The sequence below is a fragment of the Schistocerca piceifrons genome, unplaced genomic scaffold, assembly GCF_021461385.2.
Source record: "Schistocerca piceifrons isolate TAMUIC-IGC-003096 unplaced genomic scaffold, iqSchPice1.1 HiC_scaffold_424, whole genome shotgun sequence".
In the NCBI taxonomy this organism is placed as follows: domain Eukaryota; kingdom Metazoa; phylum Arthropoda; class Insecta; order Orthoptera; family Acrididae; genus Schistocerca; species Schistocerca piceifrons.
Genome location: NW_025728650.1, coordinates 56,787 through 71,988, shown reverse-complemented (window position 1 = coordinate 71,988; position 15,202 = coordinate 56,787). Strand labels below are relative to the sequence as shown.

Sequence of the window (15,202 nt, the reverse complement as noted above, 5' to 3'; positions counted from 1 at the left end):
ACGAATGACAGGCGGTGCATCGAGCAGCTGTGTCGCGTGTCTCGCCTACTTGCTGTGCGTCAAATGTGCCACGGAAAGCGGCGATTGCGTGTGTTGGGAGAAGAGGCGAATGCTTCTTCTGTGGCGCGGCTACAGTATAAGAACGCCAACGGCCATACCATGTTGAATACACCGGTTCTCGTCCGATCACCGAAGTTAAGCAACATCGGGCCCGGTTAGTACTTGGATGGGTGACCGCCTGGGAACACCGGGTGCTGTTGGCTCTATCTCATTTTTTCCTTTTTACGTCGCTACACCTGCCACGCCTCTTTTCATACTGACGTTCAGGTGTGACAAAGATGGTTCCACAGGCATTTTAAACTACTGTATTAAACGTAAGATACGAAATTACAGTAATGAACTCAGATTGAGCAAGAATGCGCGAAAGAAGAGTGCTAGGAACTCCTTGAAAGTAACGAAACACTACGAATCGACACATGTGTTTGTGAAATGACTCAGAGCCTACTGTTTTGTAGCAGTGCTAAATTCCAAAAACTAACAAAATAAATAAATTAAAAAAAAAACACAACTGTTCTGGACCGATCACCGAAGATAAGCAACGACGTTAGTACTCAGATCGGTGACAGCCTGGGAGTTCTGGCTGACTTCATTTTTTGCTTTTTTGTCGCTGCCCCTGCCAGCCCTCTTTTCATGCTACCTTTCCGATGTCACAAACATGTTTCCACAATGATTTAAAACTGTTGTAATAAACGTAAGATACGATAATAAGGAACTCAGTTTGAAGAAGAGAGTGCCAAGGAAGGTTTCCAAAGTGTCTCTGTAAGTAACAAAACAGTATGAAAGGACAGAAACGTCCTGAAGTACGTCAGGGCTTATTGTTTTGTAGCGGTGTACAACTGCAAATTTGTAAACAGAAATTTATCTTTCGCCGCTAGAAGAGATGGATGCTTTGGCGAAGCGCCTGTGTCTTCTGTCCTAGTTTTCGCACCTTTCCCCGGCACAGAGCTGCTCTATTAGCTGCGAACGGCCGCCCACGGCGTCTCGCAGATGTTTCTCGTGCTTGTGCCGTCAAATGGACCGCGACCCGAGCGGCAGCGAGCGGCAGTCGAGCAAAGTCGGGACAAGTCGGGACGGAAGGGGGGCCAGGCGAGAATGCACCGCGCAAATTACGCAAGTATCTGGAAGCGCGGCGCGTGTCAGGCAGGTGAGAAAGCTTCCGTCGGTCCAGCAGGACACTGCCACAGCCCGCGCAGCCACCCGGCGCCCGGCCGCGCGCACGCCCTAAAGATGCGTCGCCCGCGAGTGTCGGAGGCCGCACGCACCAAACGAATGACAGGCGGTGCATCGAGCAGCTGTGTCGCGTGTCTCGCCTACTTGCTGTGCGTCAAATGTGCCACGGAAAGCGGCGATTGCGTGTGTTGGGAGAAGAGGCGAATGCTTCTTCTGTGGCGCGGCTACAGTATAAGAACGCCAACGGCCATACCATGTTGAATACACCGGTTCTCGTCCGATCACCGAAGTTAAGCAACATCGGGCCCGGTTAGTACTTGGATGGGTGACCGCCTGGGAACACCGGGTGCTGTTGGCTCTATCTCATTTTTTCCTTTTTACGTCGCTACACCTGCCACGCCTCTTTTCATACTGACGTTCAGGTGTGACAAAGATGGTTCCACAGGCATTTTAAACTACTGTATTAAACGTAAGATACGAAATTACAGTAATGAACTCAGATTGAGCAAGAATGCGCGAAAGAAGAGTGCTAGGAACTCCTTGAAAGTAACGAAACACTACGAATCGACACATGTGTTTGTGAAATGACTCAGAGCCTACTGTTTTGTAGCAGTGCTAAATTCCAAAAACTAACAAAATAAATAAATTAAAAAAAAAACACAACTGTTCTGGACCGATCACCGAAGATAAGCAACGACGTTAGTACTCAGATCGGTGACAGCCTGGGAGTTCTGGCTGACTTCATTTTTTGCTTTTTTGTCGCTGCCCCTGCCAGCCCTCTTTTCATGCTACCTTTCCGATGTCACAAACATGTTTCCACAATGATTTAAAACTGTTGTAATAAACGTAAGATACGATAATAAGGAACTCAGTTTGAAGAAGAGAGTGCCAAGGAAGGTTTCCAAAGTGTCTCTGTAAGTAACAAAACAGTATGAAAGGACAGAAACGTCCTGAAGTACGTCAGGGCTTATTGTTTTGTAGCGGTGTACAACTGCAAATTTGTAAACAGAAATTTATCTTTCGCCGCTAGAAGAGATGGATGCTTTGGCGAAGCGCCTGTGTCTTCTGTCCTAGTTTTCGCACCTTTCCCCGGCACAGAGCTGCTCTATTAGCTGCGAACGGCCGCCCACGGCGTCTCGCAGATGTTTCTCGTGCTTGTGCCGTCAAATGGACCGCGACCCGAGCGGCAGCGAGCGGCAGTCGAGCAAAGTCGGGACAAGTCGGGACGGAAGGGGGGCCAGGCGAGAATGCACCGCGCAAATTACGCAAGTATCTGGAAGCGCGGCGCGTGTCAGGCAGGTGAGAAAGCTTCCGTCGGTCCAGCAGGACACTGCCACAGCCCGCGCAGCCACCCGGCGCCCGGCCGCGCGCACGCCCTAAAGATGCGTCGCCCGCGAGTGTCGGAGGCCGCACGCACCAAACGAATGACAGGCGGTGCATCGAGCAGCTGTGTCGCGTGTCTCGCCTACTTGCTGTGCGTCAAATGTGCCACGGAAAGCGGCGATTGCGTGTGTTGGGAGAAGAGGCGAATGCTTCTTCTGTGGCGCGGCTACAGTATAAGAACGCCAACGGCCATACCATGTTGAATACACCGGTTCTCGTCCGATCACCGAAGTTAAGCAACATCGGGCCCGGTTAGTACTTGGATGGGTGACCGCCTGGGAACACCGGGTGCTGTTGGCTCTATCTCATTTTTTCCTTTTTACGTCGCTACACCTGCCACGCCTCTTTTCATACTGACGTTCAGGTGTGACAAAGATGGTTCCACAGGCATTTTAAACTACTGTATTAAACGTAAGATACGAAATTACAGTAATGAACTCAGATTGAGCAAGAATGCGCGAAAGAAGAGTGCTAGGAACTCCTTGAAAGTAACGAAACACTACGAATCGACACATGTGTTTGTGAAATGACTCAGAGCCTACTGTTTTGTAGCAGTGCTAAATTCCAAAAACTAACAAAATAAATAAATTAAAAAAAAAACACAACTGTTCTGGACCGATCACCGAAGATAAGCAACGACGTTAGTACTCAGATCGGTGACAGCCTGGGAGTTCTGGCTGACTTCATTTTTTGCTTTTTTGTCGCTGCCCCTGCCAGCCCTCTTTTCATGCTACCTTTCCGATGTCACAAACATGTTTCCACAATGATTTAAAACTGTTGTAATAAACGTAAGATACGATAATAAGGAACTCAGTTTGAAGAAGAGAGTGCCAAGGAAGGTTTCCAAAGTGTCTCTGTAAGTAACAAAACAGTATGAAAGGACAGAAACGTCCTGAAGTACGTCAGGGCTTATTGTTTTGTAGCGGTGTACAACTGCAAATTTGTAAACAGAAATTTATCTTTCGCCGCTAGAAGAGATGGATGCTTTGGCGAAGCGCCTGTGTCTTCTGTCCTAGTTTTCGCACCTTTCCCCGGCACAGAGCTGCTCTATTAGCTGCGAACGGCCGCCCACGGCGTCTCGCAGATGTTTCTCGTGCTTGTGCTGTCAAATGGACCGCGACCCGAGCGGCAGTCGAGCAAAGTCGGGACAAGTCGGGACGGAAGGGGGGCCAGGCGAGAATGCACCGTGCAAATTACGCAAGTATCTGGAAGCGCGGCGCGTGTCAGGCAGGTGAGAAAGCTTCCGTCGGTCCAGCAGGACACTGCCACAGCCCGCGCAGCCACCCGGCGCCCGGCCGCGCGCACGCCCTAAAGATGCGTCGCCCGCGAGTGTCGGAGGCCGCACGCACCAAACGAATGACAGGCGGTGCATCGAGCAGCTGTGTCGCGTGTCTCGCCTACTTGCTGTGCGTCAAATGTGCCACGGAAAGCGGCGATTGCGTGTGTTGGGAGAAGAGGCGAATGCTTCTTGTGTGGCGCGGCTACAGTATAAGGACGCCAACGGCCATACCATGTTGAATACACCGGTTCTCGTCCGATCACCGAAGTTAAGCAACATCGGGCCCGGTTAGTACTTGGATGGGTGACCGCCTGGGAACACCGGGTGCTGTTGGCTCTATCTCATTTTTTCCTTTTTACGTCGCTACACCTGCCACGCCTCTTTTCATACTGACGTTCAGGTGTGACAAAGATGGTTCCACAGGCATTTTAAACTACTGTATTAAACGTAAGATACGAAATTACAGTAATGAACTCAGTTTGAGCAAGAATGCGCGAAGGAGGAGTGCTAGGAACTCCTTGAAAGTAACGAAACACTACGAATCGACACATGTGTTCTTGAAATGACTCAGAGCCTACTGTTTTGTAGCAGTGCTAAATTCCAAAAACTAACAAAATAATTAAATTAAAAAAAAAAAAACACAACTGTTCTGGACCGATCACCGAAGATAAGCAACGACGTTAGTACTCAGATCGGTGACAGCCTGGGAGTTCTGGCTGACTTCATTTTTTGCTTTTTTGTCGCTGCCCCTGCGAGCCCTCTTTTCATGCTACCTTTCCGATGTCACAAACATGTTTCCACAATGATTTAAAACTGTTGTAATAAACATAAGATACGATAATAAGGAACTCAGTTTGAAGAAGAGAGTGCCAAGGAAGGTTTCCAAAGTGTCTCTGTAAGTAACAAAACAGTATGAAAGGACAGAAACGTCCTGAAATACGTCAGGGCTTATTGTTTTGTAGCGGTGCACAACTGCAAATTTGTAAACAGAAATTTATCTTTCGCCGCTAGAAGAGATGGATGCTTTGGCGAAGCGCCTGTGTCTTCTGTCCTAGTTTTCGCACATTTCCCCGGCACAGAGCTGCTCTATTAGCTGCGAACGGCCGCCCACGGCGTCTCGCAGATGTTTCTCGTGCTTGTGCTGTCAAATGGACCGCGACCCGAGCGGCAGTCGAGCAAAGTCGGGACAAGTCGGGACGGAAGGGGGGGCCAGGCGAGAATGCACCGCGCAAATTACGCAAGTATCTGGAAGCGCGGCGCGTGTCAGGCAGGTGAGAAAGCTTCCGTCGGTCCAGCAGGACACTGCCACAGCCCGCGCAGCCACCCGGCGCCCGGCCGCGCGCACGCCCTAAAGATGCGTCGCCCGCGAGTGTCGGAGGCCGCACGCACCAAACGAATGACAGGCGGTGCATCGAGCAGCTGTGTCGCGTGTCTCGCCTACTTGCTGTGCGTCAAATGTGCCACGGAAAGCGGCGATTGCGTGTGTTGGGAGAAGAGGCGAATGCTTCTTGTGTGGCGCGGCTACAGTATAAGGACGCCAACGGCCATACCATGTTGAATACACCGGTTCTCGTCCGATCACCGAAGTTAAGCAACATCGGGCCCGGTTAGTACTTGGATGGGTGACCGCCTGGGAACACCGGGTGCTGTTGGCTCTATCTCATTTTTTCCTTTTTACGTCGCTACACCTGCCACGCCTCTTTTCATACTGACGTTCAGGTGTGACAAAGATGGTTCCACAGGCATTTTAAACTACTGTATTAAACGTAAGATACGAAATTACAGTAATGAACTCAGTTTGAGCAAGAATGCGCGAAGGAGGAGTGCTAGGAACTCCTTGAAAGTAACGAAACACTACGAATCGACACATGTGTTTGTGAAATGACTCAGAGCCTACTGTTTTGTAGCAGTGCTAAATTCCAAAAACTAACAAAATAAATAAATTAAAAAAAAAACACAACTGTTCTGGACCGATCACCGAAGATAAGCAACGACGTTAGTACTCAGATCGGTGACAGCCTGGGAGTTCTGGCTGACTTCATTTTTTGCTTTTTTGTCGCTGCCCCTGCCAGCCCTCTTTTCATGCTACCTTTCCGATGTCACAAACATGTTTCCACAATGATTTAAAACTGTTGTAATAAACGTAAGATACGATAATAAGGAACTCAGTTTGAAGAAGAGAGTGCCAAGGAAGGTTTCCAAAGTGTCTCTGTAAGTAACAAAACAGTATGAAAGGACAGAAACGTCCTGAAGTACGTCAGGGCTTATTGTTTTGTAGCGGTGTACAACTGCAAATTTGTAAACAGAAATTTATCTTTCGCCGCTAGAAGAGATGGATGCTTTGGCGAAGCGCCTGTGTCTTCTGTCCTAGTTTTCGCACCTTTCCCCGGCACAGAGCTGCTCTATTAGCTGCGAACGGCCGCCCACGGCGTCTCGCAGATGTTTCTCGTGCTTGTGCTGTCAAATGGACCGCGACCCGAGCGGCAGTCGAGCAAAGTCGGGACAAGTCGGGACGGAAGGGGGGCCAGGCGAGAATGCACCGTGCAAATTACGCAAGTATCTGGAAGCGCGGCGCGTGTCAGGCAGGTGAGAAAGCTTCCGTCGGTCCAGCAGGACACTGCCACAGCCCGCGCAGCCACCCGGCGCCCGGCCGCGCGCACGCCCTAAAGATGCGTCGCCCGCGAGTGTCGGAGGCCGCACGCACCAAACGAATGACAGGCGGTGCATCGAGCAGCTGTGTCGCGTGTCTCGCCTACTTGCTGTGCGTCAAATGTGCCACGGAAAGCGGCGATTGCGTGTGTTGGGAGAAGAGGCGAATGCTTCTTGTGTGGCGCGGCTACAGTATAAGGACGCCAACGGCCATACCATGTTGAATACACCGGTTCTCGTCCGATCACCGAAGTTAAGCAACATCGGGCCCGGTTAGTACTTGGATGGGTGACCGCCTGGGAACACCGGGTGCTGTTGGCTCTATCTCATTTTTTCCTTTTTACGTCGCTACACCTGCCACGCCTCTTTTCATACTGACGTTCAGGTGTGACAAAGATGGTTCCACAGGCATTTTAAACTACTGTATTAAACGTAAGATACGAAATTACAGTAATGAACTCAGTTTGAGCAAGAATGCGCGAAGGAGGAGTGCTAGGAACTCCTTGAAAGTAACGAAACACTACGAATCGACACATGTGTTCTTGAAATGACTCAGAGCCTACTGTTTTGTAGCAGTGCTAAATTCCAAAAACTAACAAAATAATTAAATTAAAAAAAAAAAAACACAACTGTTCTGGACCGATCACCGAAGATAAGCAACGACGTTAGTACTCAGATCGGTGACAGCCTGGGAGTTCTGGCTGACTTCATTTTTTGCTTTTTTGTCGCTGCCCCTGCGAGCCCTCTTTTCATGCTACCTTTCCGATGTCACAAACATGTTTCCACAATGATTTAAAACTGTTGTAATAAACATAAGATACGATAATAAGGAACTCAGTTTGAAGAAGAGAGTGCCAAGGAAGGTTTCCAAAGTGTCTCTGTAAGTAACAAAACAGTATGAAAGGACAGAAACGTCCTGAAATACGTCAGGGCTTATTGTTTTGTAGCGGTGCACAACTGCAAATTTGTAAACAGAAATTTATCTTTCGCCGCTAGAAGAGATGGATGCTTTGGCGAAGCGCCTGTGTCTTCTGTCCTAGTTTTCGCACATTTCCCCGGCACAGAGCTGCTCTATTAGCTGCGAACGGCCGCCCACGGCGTCTCGCAGATGTTTCTCGTGCTTGTGCTGTCAAATGGACCGCGACCCGAGCGGCAGTCGAGCAAAGTCGGGACAAGTCGGGACGGAAGGGGGGGCCAGGCGAGAATGCACCGCGCAAATTACGCAAGTATCTGGAAGCGCGGCGCGTGTCAGGCAGGTGAGAAAGCTTCCGTCGGTCCAGCAGGACACTGCCACAGCCCGCGCAGCCACCCGGCGCCCGGCCGCGCGCACGCCCTAAAGATGCGTCGCCCGCGAGTGTCGGAGGCCGCACGCACCAAACGAATGACAGGCGGTGCATCGAGCAGCTGTGTCGCGTGTCTCGCCTACTTGCTGTGCGTCAAATGTGCCACGGAAAGCGGCGATTGCGTGTGTTGGGAGAAGAGGCGAATGCTTCTTGTGTGGCGCGGCTACAGTATAAGGACGCCAACGGCCATACCATGTTGAATACACCGGTTCTCGTCCGATCACCGAAGTTAAGCAACATCGGGCCCGGTTAGTACTTGGATGGGTGACCGCCTGGGAACACCGGGTGCTGTTGGCTCTATCTCATTTTTTCCTTTTTACGTCGCTACACCTGCCACGCCTCTTTTCATACTGACGTTCAGGTGTGACAAAGATGGTTCCACAGGCATTTTAAACTACTGTATTAAACGTAAGATACGAAATTACAGTAATGAACTCAGTTTGAGCAAGAATGCGCGAAGGAGGAGTGCTAGGAACTCCTTGAAAGTAACGAAACACTACGAATCGACACATGTGTTCTTGAAATGACTCAGAGCCTACTGTTTTGTAGCAGTGCTAAATTCCAAAAACTAACAAAATAATTAAATTAAAAAAAAAAAAACACAACTGTTCTGGACCGATCACCGAAGATAAGCAACGACGTTAGTACTCAGATCGGTGACAGCCTGGGAGTTCTGGCTGACTTCATTTTTTGCTTTTTTGTCGCTGCCCCTGCGAGCCCTCTTTTCATGCTACCTTTCCGATGTCACAAACATGTTTCCACAATGATTTAAAACTGTTGTAATAAACATAAGATACGATAATAAGGAACTCAGTTTGAAGAAGAGAGTGCCAAGGAAGGTTTCCAAAGTGTCTCTGTAAGTAACAAAACAGTATGAAAGGACAGAAACGTCCTGAAATACGTCAGGGCTTATTGTTTTGTAGCGGTGCACAACTGCAAATTTGTAAACAGAAATTTATCTTTCGCCGCTAGAAGAGATGGATGCTTTGGCGAAGCGCCTGTGTCTTCTGTCCTAGTTTTCGCACATTTCCCCGGCACAGAGCTGCTCTATTAGCTGCGAACGGCCGCCCACGGCGTCTCGCAGATGTTTCTCGTGCTTGTGCTGTCAAATGGACCGCGACCCGAGCGGCAGTCGAGCAAAGTCGGGACAAGTCGGGACGGAAGGGGGGCCCAGGCGAGAATGCACCGCGCAAATTACGCAAGTATCTGGAAGCGCGGCGCGTGTCAGGCAGGTGAGAAAGCTTCCGTCGGTCCAGCAGGACACTGCCACAGCCCGCGCAGCCACCCGGCGCCCGGCCGCGCGCACGCCCTAAAGATGCGTCGCCCGCGAGTGTCGGAGGCCGCACGCACCAAACGAATGACAGGCGGTGCATCGAGCAGCTGTGTCGCGTGTCTCGCCTACTTGCTGTGCGTCAAATGTGCCACGGAAAGCGGCGATTGCGTGTGTTGGGAGAAGAGGCGAATGCTTCTTGTGTGGCGCGGCTACAGTATAAGGACGCCAACGGCCATACCATGTTGAATACACCGGTTCTCGTCCGATCACCGAAGTTAAGCAACATCGGGCCCGGTTAGTACTTGGATGGGTGACCGCCTGGGAACACCGGGTGCTGTTGGCTCTATCTCATTTTTTCCTTTTTACGTCGCTACACCTGCCACGCCTCTTTTCATACTGACGTTCAGGTGTGACAAAGATGGTTCCACAGGCATTTTAAACTACTGTATTAAACGTAAGATACGAAATTACAGTAATGAACTCAGTTTGAGCAAGAATGCGCGAAGGAGGAGTGCTAGGAACTCCTTGAAAGTAACGAAACACTACGAATCGACACATGTGTTCTTGAAATGACTCAGAGCCTACTGTTTTGTAGCAGTGCTAAATTCCAAAAACTAACAAAATAATTAAATTAAAAAAAAAAAACACAACTGTTCTGGACCGATCACCGAAGATAAGCAACGACGTTAGTACTCAGATCGGTGACAGCCTGGGAGTTCTGGCTGACTTCATTTTTTGCTTTTTTGTCGCTGCCCCTGCGAGCCCTCTTTTCATGCTACCTTTCCGATGTCACAAACATGTTTCCACAATGATTTAAAACTGTTGTAATAAACATAAGATACGATAATAAGGAACTCAGTTTGAAGAAGAGAGTGCCAAGGAAGGTTTCCAAAGTGTCTCTGTAAGTAACAAAACAGTATGAAAGGACAGAAACGTCCTGAAATACGTCAGGGCTTATTGTTTTGTAGCGGTGCACAACTGCAAATTTGTAAACAGAAATTTATCTTTCGCCGCTAGAAGAGATGGATGCTTTGGCGAAGCGCCTGTGTCTTCTGTCCTAGTTTTCGCACATTTCCCCGGCACAGAGCTGCTCTATTAGCTGCGAACGGCCGCCCACGGCGTCTCGCAGATGTTTCTCGTGCTTGTGCTGTCAAATGGACCGCGACCCGAGCGGCAGTCGAGCAAAGTCGGGACAAGTCGGGACGGAAGGGGGGCCCAGGCGAGAATGCACCGCGCAAATTACGCAAGTATCTGGAAGCGCGGCGCGTGTCAGGCAGGTGAGAAAGCTTCCGTCGGTCCAGCAGGACACTGCCACAGCCCGCGCAGCCACCCGGCGCCCGGCCGCGCGCACGCCCTAAAGATGCGTCGCCCGCGAGTGTCGGAGGCCGCACGCACCAAACGAATGACAGGCGGTGCATCGAGCAGCTGTGTCGCGTGTCTCGCCTACTTGCTGTGCGTCAAATGTGCCACGGAAAGCGGCGATTGCGTGTGTTGGGAGAAGAGGCGAATGCTTCTTGTGTGGCGCGGCTACTGTATAAGGACGCCAACGGCCATACCATGTTGAATACACCGGTTCTCGTCCGATCACCGAAGTTAAGCAACATCGGGCCCGGTTAGTACTTGGATGGGTGACCGCCTGGGAACACCGGGTGCTGTTGGCTCTATCTCATTTTTTCCTTTTTACGTCGCTACACCTGCCACGCCTCTTTTCATACTGACGTTCAGGTGTGACAAAGATGGTTCCACAGGCATTTTAAACTACTGTATTAAACGTAAGATACGAAATTACAGTAATGAACTCAGATTGAGCAAGAATGCGCGAAAGAAGAGTGCTAGGAACTCCTTGAAAGTAACGAAACACTACGAATCGACACATGTGTTTGTGAAATGACTCAGAGCCTACTGTTTTGTAGCAGTGCTAAATTCCAAAAACTAACAAAATAAATAAATTAAAAAAAAAACACAACTGTTCTGGACCGATCACCGAAGATAAGCAACGACGTTAGTACTCAGATCGGTGACAGCCTGGGAGTTCTGGCTGACTTCATTTTTTGCTTTTTTGTCGCTGCCCCTGCCAGCCCTCTTTTCATGCTACCTTTCCGATGTCACAAACATGTTTCCACAATGATTTAAAACTGTTGTAATAAACGTAAGATACGATAATAAGGAACTCAGTTTGAAGAAGAGAGTGCCAAGGAAGGTTTCCAAAGTGTCTCTGTAAGTAACAAAACAGTATGAAAGGACAGAAACGTCCTGAAGTACGTCAGGGCTTATTGTTTTGTAGCGGTGTACAACTGCAAATTTGTAAACAGAAATTTATCTTTCGCCGCTAGAAGAGATGGATGCTTTGGCGAAGCGCCTGTGTCTTCTGTCCTAGTTTTCGCACCTTTCCCCGGCACAGAGCTGCTCTATTAGCTGCGAACGGCCGCCCACGGCGTCTCGCAGATGTTTCTCGTGCTTGTGCTGTCAAATGGACCGCGACCCGAGCGGCAGTCGAGCAAAGTCGGGACAAGTCGGGACGGAAGGGGGGCCAGGCGAGAATGCACCGTGCAAATTACGCAAGTATCTGGAAGCGCGGCGCGTGTCAGGCAGGTGAGAAAGCTTCCGTCGGTCCAGCAGGACACTGCCACAGCCCGCGCAGCCACCCGGCGCCCGGCCGCGCGCACGCCCTAAAGATGCGTCGCCCGCGAGTGTCGGAGGCCGCACGCACCAAACGAATGACAGGCGGTGCATCGAGCAGCTGTGTCGCGTGTCTCGCCTACTTGCTGTGCGTCAAATGTGCCACGGAAAGCGGCGATTGCGTGTGTTGGGAGAAGAGGCGAATGCTTCTTGTGTGGCGCGGCTACAGTATAAGGACGCCAACGGCCATACCATGTTGAATACACCGGTTCTCGTCCGATCACCGAAGTTAAGCAACATCGGGCCCGGTTAGTACTTGGATGGGTGACCGCCTGGGAACACCGGGTGCTGTTGGCTCTATCTCATTTTTTCCTTTTTACGTCGCTACACCTGCCACGCCTCTTTTCATACTGACGTTCAGGTGTGACAAAGATGGTTCCACAGGCATTTTAAACTACTGTATTAAACGTAAGATACGAAATTACAGTAATGAACTCAGTTTGAGCAAGAATGCGCGAAGGAGGAGTGCTAGGAACTCCTTGAAAGTAACGAAACACTACGAATCGACACATGTGTTCTTGAAATGACTCAGAGCCTACTGTTTTGTAGCAGTGCTAAATTCCAAAAACTAACAAAATAATTAAATTAAAAAAAAAAAAACACAACTGTTCTGGACCGATCACCGAAGATAAGCAACGACGTTAGTACTCAGATCGGTGACAGCCTGGGAGTTCTGGCTGACTTCATTTTTTGCTTTTTTGTCGCTGCCCCTGCGAGCCCTCTTTTCATGCTACCTTTCCGATGTCACAAACATGTTTCCACAATGATTTAAAACTGTTGTAATAAACATAAGATACGATAATAAGGAACTCAGTTTGAAGAAGAGAGTGCCAAGGAAGGTTTCCAAAGTGTCTCTGTAAGTAACAAAACAGTATGAAAGGACAGAAACGTCCTGAAATACGTCAGGGCTTATTGTTTTGTAGCGGTGCACAACTGCAAATTTGTAAACAGAAATTTATCTTTCGCCGCTAGAAGAGATGGATGCTTTGGCGAAGCGCCTGTGTCTTCTGTCCTAGTTTTCGCACATTTCCCCGGCACAGAGCTGCTCTATTAGCTGCGAACGGCCGCCCACGGCGTCTCGCAGATGTTTCTCGTGCTTGTGCTGTCAAATGGACCGCGACCCGAGCGGCAGTCGAGCAAAGTCGGGACAAGTCGGGACGGAAGGGGGGGCCAGGCGAGAATGCACCGCGCAAATTACGCAAGTATCTGGAAGCGCGGCGCGTGTCAGGCAGGTGAGAAAGCTTCCGTCGGTCCAGCAGGACACTGCCACAGCCCGCGCAGCCACCCGGCGCCCGGCCGCGCGCACGCCCTAAAGATGCGTCGCCCGCGAGTGTCGGAGGCCGCACGCACCAAACGAATGACAGGCGGTGCATCGAGCAGCTGTGTCGCGTGTCTCGCCTACTTGCTGTGCGTCAAATGTGCCACGGAAAGCGGCGATTGCGTGTGTTGGGAGAAGAGGCGAATGCTTCTTGTGTGGCGCGGCTACAGTATAAGGACGCCAACGGCCATACCATGTTGAATACACCGGTTCTCGTCCGATCACCGAAGTTAAGCAACATCGGGCCCGGTTAGTACTTGGATGGGTGACCGCCTGGGAACACCGGGTGCTGTTGGCTCTATCTCATTTTTTCCTTTTTACGTCGCTACACCTGCCACGCCTCTTTTCATACTGACGTTCAGGTGTGACAAAGATGGTTCCACAGGCATTTTAAACTACTGTATTAAACGTAAGATACGAAATTACAGTAATGAACTCAGTTTGAGCAAGAATGCGCGAAGGAGGAGTGCTAGGAACTCCTTGAAAGTAACGAAACACTACGAATCGACACATGTGTTCTTGAAATGACTCAGAGCCTACTGTTTTGTAGCAGTGCTAAATTCCAAAAACTAACAAAATAATTAAATTAAAAAAAAAAAAACACAACTGTTCTGGACCGATCACCGAAGATAAGCAACGACGTTAGTACTCAGATCGGTGACAGCCTGGGAGTTCTGGCTGACTTCATTTTTTGCTTTTTTGTCGCTGCCCCTGCGAGCCCTCTTTTCATGCTACCTTTCCGATGTCACAAACATGTTTCCACAATGATTTAAAACTGTTGTAATAAACATAAGATACGATAATAAGGAACTCAGTTTGAAGAAGAGAGTGCCAAGGAAGGTTTCCAAAGTGTCTCTGTAAGTAACAAAACAGTATGAAAGGACAGAAACGTCCTGAAATACGTCAGGGCTTATTGTTTTGTAGCGGTGCACAACTGCAAATTTGTAAACAGAAATTTATCTTTCGCCGCTAGAAGAGATGGATGCTTTGGCGAAGCGCCTGTGTCTTCTGTCCTAGTTTTCGCACATTTCCCCGGCACAGAGCTGCTCTATTAGCTGCGAACGGCCGCCCACGGCGTCTCGCAGATGTTTCTCGTGCTTGTGCTGTCAAATGGACCGCGACCCGAGCGGCAGTCGAGCAAAGTCGGGACAAGTCGGGACGGAAGGGGGGCCCAGGCGAGAATGCACCGCGCAAATTACGCAAGTATCTGGAAGCGCGGCGCGTGTCAGGCAGGTGAGAAAGCTTCCGTCGGTCCAGCAGGACACTGCCACAGCCCGCGCAGCCACCCGGCGCCCGGCCGCGCGCACGCCCTAAAGATGCGTCGCCCGCGAGTGTCGGAGGCCGCACGCACCAAACGAATGACAGGCGGTGCATCGAGCAGCTGTGTCGCGTGTCTCGCCTACTTGCTGTGCGTCAAATGTGCCACGGAAAGCGGCGATTGCGTGTGTTGGGAGAAGAGGCGAATGCTTCTTGTGTGGCGCGGCTACAGTATAAGGACGCCAACGGCCATACCATGTTGAATACACCGGTTCTCGTCCGATCACCGAAGTTAAGCAACATCGGGCCCGGTTAGTACTTGGATGGGTGACCGCCTGGGAACACCGGGTGCTGTTGGCTCTATCTCATTTTTTCCTTTTTACGTCGCTACACCTGCCACGCCTCTTTTCATACTGACGTTCAGGTGTGACAAAGATGGTTCCACAGGCATTTTAAACTACTGTATTAAACGTAAGATACGAAATTACAGTAATGAACTCAGTTTGAGCAAGAATGCGCGAAGGAGGAGTGCTAGGAACTCCTTGAAAGTAACGAAACACTACGAATCGACACATGTGTTCTTGAAATGACTCAGAGCCTACTGTTTTGTAGCAGTGCTAAATTCCAAAAACTAACAAAATAATTAAATTAAAAAAAAAAAACACAACTGTTCTGGACCGATCACCGAAGATAAGCAACGACGTTAGTACTCAGATCGGTGACAGCCTGGGAGTTCTGGCTGACTTCATTTTTTGCTTTTTTGTCGCTGCCCCTGCGAGCCCTCTTTTCAT

At 49.9% G+C, this 15,202-nt stretch overlaps 12 non-coding genes across 12 annotated transcripts; all 12 read left to right on the top strand.

Moving 5' to 3' along the window:
* The first annotated feature begins 144 nt into the window (after nucleotides 1-144).
* On the top strand, nucleotides 145-263 carry LOC124748978. Its single transcript, XR_007011746.1, has one exon. It is a non-coding gene; the product is annotated as a 5S ribosomal RNA (ribosomal RNA).
* A 1,206-nt stretch (nucleotides 264-1,469) lies between these two features.
* On the top strand, nucleotides 1,470-1,588 carry LOC124748977. The gene has a single exon (XR_007011745.1). It is a non-coding gene; the product is annotated as a 5S ribosomal RNA (ribosomal RNA).
* Nucleotides 1,589-2,794: 1,206 nt separating this feature from the next.
* LOC124748976 lies at nucleotides 2,795-2,913 on the top strand. The gene has a single exon (XR_007011744.1). It is a non-coding gene; the product is annotated as a 5S ribosomal RNA (ribosomal RNA).
* A 1,196-nt stretch (nucleotides 2,914-4,109) lies between these two features.
* Nucleotides 4,110-4,228, top strand: LOC124748975. Its single transcript, XR_007011743.1, has one exon. It is a non-coding gene; the product is annotated as a 5S ribosomal RNA (ribosomal RNA).
* Nucleotides 4,229-5,428: 1,200 nt separating this feature from the next.
* On the top strand, nucleotides 5,429-5,547 carry LOC124748974. The gene has a single exon (XR_007011742.1). It is a non-coding gene; the product is annotated as a 5S ribosomal RNA (ribosomal RNA).
* A 1,196-nt stretch (nucleotides 5,548-6,743) lies between these two features.
* LOC124748972 lies at nucleotides 6,744-6,862 on the top strand. The gene has a single exon (XR_007011740.1). It is a non-coding gene; the product is annotated as a 5S ribosomal RNA (ribosomal RNA).
* Nucleotides 6,863-8,062: 1,200 nt separating this feature from the next.
* On the top strand, nucleotides 8,063-8,181 carry LOC124748971. Its single transcript, XR_007011739.1, has one exon. It is a non-coding gene; the product is annotated as a 5S ribosomal RNA (ribosomal RNA).
* Nucleotides 8,182-9,381: 1,200 nt separating this feature from the next.
* Nucleotides 9,382-9,500, top strand: LOC124748970. The gene has a single exon (XR_007011738.1). It is a non-coding gene; the product is annotated as a 5S ribosomal RNA (ribosomal RNA).
* Nucleotides 9,501-10,699: 1,199 nt separating this feature from the next.
* LOC124748969 lies at nucleotides 10,700-10,818 on the top strand. Its single transcript, XR_007011737.1, has one exon. It is a non-coding gene; the product is annotated as a 5S ribosomal RNA (ribosomal RNA).
* Nucleotides 10,819-12,014: 1,196 nt separating this feature from the next.
* LOC124748967 lies at nucleotides 12,015-12,133 on the top strand. The gene has a single exon (XR_007011736.1). It is a non-coding gene; the product is annotated as a 5S ribosomal RNA (ribosomal RNA).
* A 1,200-nt stretch (nucleotides 12,134-13,333) lies between these two features.
* On the top strand, nucleotides 13,334-13,452 carry LOC124748966. The gene has a single exon (XR_007011735.1). It is a non-coding gene; the product is annotated as a 5S ribosomal RNA (ribosomal RNA).
* A 1,200-nt stretch (nucleotides 13,453-14,652) lies between these two features.
* Nucleotides 14,653-14,771, top strand: LOC124748965. The gene has a single exon (XR_007011734.1). It is a non-coding gene; the product is annotated as a 5S ribosomal RNA (ribosomal RNA).
* Nucleotides 14,772-15,202: the final 431 nt, after the last annotated feature.